Genomic DNA, 4,525 nt, shown 5'->3' on the forward strand with positions numbered 1-4,525 from the left:
GTTACTTAGTGCCTTGCTTTGCTGAGGCTGGCTTTGAACCTGAGATCCTCCTGCCTCAGCCTCTGGAACTGCTGGTGTTACTGGTATACACCACCATGTCCAGCTTCAAAGTGGCTTTTAAAGTGAATGTGTATGCTTATGGAAGAATGAAGTTTTGAAGCATCATTTATTTCTACCAGCATCATCACAGGAGGAAAATGAGTGCGATTTTCTTTTCTTCTTGAAGATTGTGAATTCAGGAATAACAATAGGAAAGAAACTGCCTCCTCAGCTGGAGATCTCTGGTGAACAAGGGTGGAGGGTTGAGGAGCAGGTGCTTTCATTGGATTTTTGATCCTCAAAGGTCTGGAGGTCAGGGGTAGAGGGGACGTGGAGCAACCACATCTCTTTTGCACATGGACACACTTGGGTCTTAGGATTTTATGCCTTGACCCAATAAGCCAATAAACTCATATCCAGGAATACTCTCTCTATAAACTAGAGATGATCCATGGTAGAGTCCTTTCTTCCTTTCAGATTTTACAAAAGCACAATAGAAAGACTGGAAACTGATCTGCAACAAAACCAGAAACTTAAAAAATGATGAACAAATGTGAAAGTGAGAGCACTCTACAGGCTCAGGGCTTGACACAGAAACTAAGATTGAATGAAAGTATATGAGAAAGTAAACACTCTACCCCTGCTTTGATTCTCAAAAAAGGTGTTGAGGCTTCTAGCAATGGATCTTGAACAAAATTTACATTTATAAACAGAAAATCACATTTGTGTGTTGTACAAAGTGTTTGATAAAAGCTTGGATTTGTCACAGGAATTACTGAAGTAAAACAACTGTGGCCATATCTGAGGGCTATTGTACTTAAATATTAAATTCAATCCTGGCAGGACATCACTTTTGTTCTTCATTAGTCTTCAGAGTAGACTGTTGATATGGTTGATAAAGGAGAGATTTGTATTGTTTCTCCCTTTCTAAGGGGTTGGCATCTTTTGAATTTTTTTTTTTTTTTTTTTTTTAGTTTACCCTTAGTGGAAGGTAAAATGTAGATAAATCATTTTAAAACTTGCATAGTGGCTATGGGAGACTTCCATGTGGGGGAGACAGAGACCCATGCCCAGAGACTCAGAGACATCCACACTGGGGAGTTAGCCAAGAGACCCAGGCCCAGTTCGGCATGACCCCAGCCAGAGATCTAGCCCTCGTTCTGCAGTTGACCATCTGTCAACACATGGAGACACCTCTGCCCAATAGCAGGGATTATACCCCACCTGGAGACTACCATCCCTAGAGGTCACTGTATTATCAAGTTGCTCCCAGACACCAGACTACTGAAGACTAGGAGGTTTGCACAGTACTGTATAATTGTAGATTTATTTTATTAGTAGTAATATTATAATTATTCCTATTATACATACTATTATTCCTACTTTTCTTTTCTTTTACTTATCTTTTTCTCATCCTATTTTCCTATTATCTATCAGTCTCCTTGGAGACGCTTTCTTCCTTTTCACATGCTAACAACAAATTTTTTAATTCCGCTTTCACTACCTTTATGACACAGTACCTCTATAGACACACTTTTTATCTCATTAACATTGTATTCTACACCCCTCCCCATCCTCTTTGTCCACAATTAGAAAATGTGGTCTTTATTGCAAACTTATTGCTAAGTTGTCAATAATAATCAAACTTATAATCTGTTTATTAAGACAATATGGTTAATATCTTAAAAGGGAATACTTGAGTTTAGAATGCATATTATTTGTATAGTGTGCTGCTAATATTGATCTCTCACTTCAAGGTGAGGTATTGGAAACTGGCAGGGACACTATAAGTCTATAGGGGGGAAACTGCAATACCTCAGATTTGCATGCCTAGAGGGGAAGATACATGAACATATGAGAAAACAAGGGAAGAAAGTGTCCCAAACAACCTGGATGCTACATCAATAAAATCCAATGACAGCATTGCAGAAGAAATGTCAGAAAGGGAGTTCAAAATGTACATAATTAAAATGATCAGAGAAGCAAATGATAAGAAAGCAAATGCAGACATTGAATGATTGCACCAATCAACAGATAAAAGAGCAAAAGATCATTTCAATAAAGAGAGATTCTGAAAAAAAAAAAAACAACAAACAGAAATCCTTGAAATGAAGGAAACAATAAACCAAATTGAAAACTCAATAGAAAACATAACCAGTAGGCCAGAACACTGGAAGATAGAACCTCAGACATTGAAGACAAAATATTTAATCTTGAAAAAAAGGTGACCAAACAGAGAAGATGGTAAAAAATCATGAATGGAACCTTCAGGAATTATGGGATATCATGAAAAGATCAAGTTTAAGAATTATTGGGATTGAGGAAGGTACAGAGATACAAACCAAAGGAATGAACAATCTAGTCAAAGAGATAATATCAGAAAATTTCCCAAATCTGAAGAATGAAAATGGAAAATCAAATACAAGAGGCTTACAGGACACCAAATGGACAAAATTACCATAGACCCACACCAAGGCACATTATAATGAAAATACCTAACACACAAAATAAAGACAGAATTTAAAAACTGTGAGAGAAAAGAATCAAATTACATTCAGGGGGAAACCAATAAGGATATCAGCAGATTTTTCAATCCAGACCCTAAAAGCTAGAAGGGCCTGGAACAACATTTTTCAAGCTCTGAAAGAGAAAGGATGCCAACCAAGAATCTTATATGCAGCAAAATTTACCTTCAGATTTGATGAAGTAAAATCCTTCCATGAAAAACAAAAGCTAAAAGAATTTACAAATAGAAAGCTGGCACTACAGAAAACTCATAGCAAAATATTCTGGCGTTGTGGTTTACTTATAAAGTTCGGTCTTACCCACAGGCAGCTGACGGCAGCGGAGTCTTGCGATGCTTGGCCTTAAAAGAAACAGGTAATGGGACTCAACCTCTACTGTGGGGGTGCTAGGCTAGGAGCCGGTAGCACCCAGCAAGAGGTAGTGGGAGGGGAAATCAGAAGTGCTGCAGACCCCTGCTCCGCCCCCGCCTCCGCCCCCGCAGCTCAGGCGTAAGACCCGGAAGGGTCAGAAGACCTGGGCCCATTGGCGGGGAGGTTCCCTACATCAAGGCGACCCCTGGGAGGTGACTGTTCTTGGCACCCACCTACTGGTGTGGCCGCCTGAGGAGATGGAAGCCCCCACTGCGGATGCTGCCATGTTGCCTGAAGAGGAACTGGACGGATATGAGCCCAAGCCTCTTGGGAAGCGACCGGCTGTCCTGCCCTTGCTGGAGTTGTCTGGGAGGCCACTAAGAGCTCCAGCACTGACGGGTCACTACCCTTGAAGCCGCCCCCAGTGGAGGAGGAGGACGACGAGTTGTACTGGCAGTCGCTGGAGATTATCTCTAGGTACCTTGGAGAGCAGGCAACCGTGCCAAGGACGCAAAGCCAATGGGCGGATCTGGGGCCGCCAGCAGGAAGGTGCTAGAGACCCTAGAACGGGTTGGGTCGGAGTGCAATGCAACCAGGAGATGGCCTTCCAAGGCATGCTTCGGAAACTGGACATGAGAAAAGAAGATGATGTCAAATCTTTGTTTTGAGTGATGGTCTATGTTTTCAGTGATGGAGTAACAAACTGGGGCAGGATTGTAACTCTAATTTCTTTTGGTGCCTTTGTGGCCAAACACTTGTAGAGCATAAATCAAGAAAGTTGCATCGAACCTTTAGTAGGAAGTATCACAGATGTTCTAGTAAGGACAAAACGGGACTGGCTGGTCAAACAAAGAGGCTGGGATGGGTTTGTGGCGTTCTTCCATGTAGAGGACCTAGAAGGCGGCATCAGAAATGTGCTGCTGGCTTTTGCAGGTGTTGCTGGAGTAGGAGCTGTTTTGGCATATCTAATAAGATAGCCTTTAAGTGCAATAGTTGACTCTTAACCAACTCCAACCACCAAAACTTCTGTGAAATCAAATGTATTTATGAAGTTGGACTTCAAGCTGCACAGGCTGTAACCTCCAAGAGTTTCATTCTAGCAACCTAGCCAGAAAGCAAGTCGCAAGAGGATTATGTCTAACCAGAATAAATACTTAGGAAAAGTAGTCCCCCTTGAAGAGTTCACTGTATGAAAGAAGCAAAGTTCACTTTCAGCACCAAGCAAACTGGGAGACCATGGAAGAGGACTATTAGATTTAGTGAAGTTAAGAATGGAAAAACTTAAATTTCCTTGTCTAGAACCAGAAGAGTGACCAGTAGCCAGGTTAGTCATAGAATTCATTAAATATGCCCACCGAATTAATTAATTTCCTATAGTGTTAAAGAGAAGCACTAACAATGCCAGTGACCTATAAGAAATGATTTAAGTTACAGGTAATGGAGCTATGACTGAAAGCCTCAGTACTGTGCAAAAGTGAAGGGAAGCTTTTCCTCTGTAATTAGCTTTCCCAAGTATACTTCTTGATAGAAGATCCAAGTGTTCAGGACTTTTCTACCTGTTCTACTTTGGCTTGGTTTGAATGATTCTTAGTTTATTAGCATAATAATGG

General features: G+C 41.1%; 1 pseudogene; it reads left to right on the plus strand.

Annotated features, from left to right (window-relative positions):
* Positions 1 to 2,896: 2,896 nt before the first annotated feature.
* Positions 2,897 to 4,038, plus strand: LOC124960749 (induced myeloid leukemia cell differentiation protein Mcl-1-like; annotated as a pseudogene).
* Positions 4,039 to 4,525: the final 487 nt, after the last annotated feature.

Source organism: Sciurus carolinensis, chromosome 11 (genome assembly GCF_902686445.1).
Source record: "Sciurus carolinensis chromosome 11, mSciCar1.2, whole genome shotgun sequence".
NCBI lineage: Eukaryota > Metazoa > Chordata > Mammalia > Rodentia > Sciuridae > Sciurus > Sciurus carolinensis.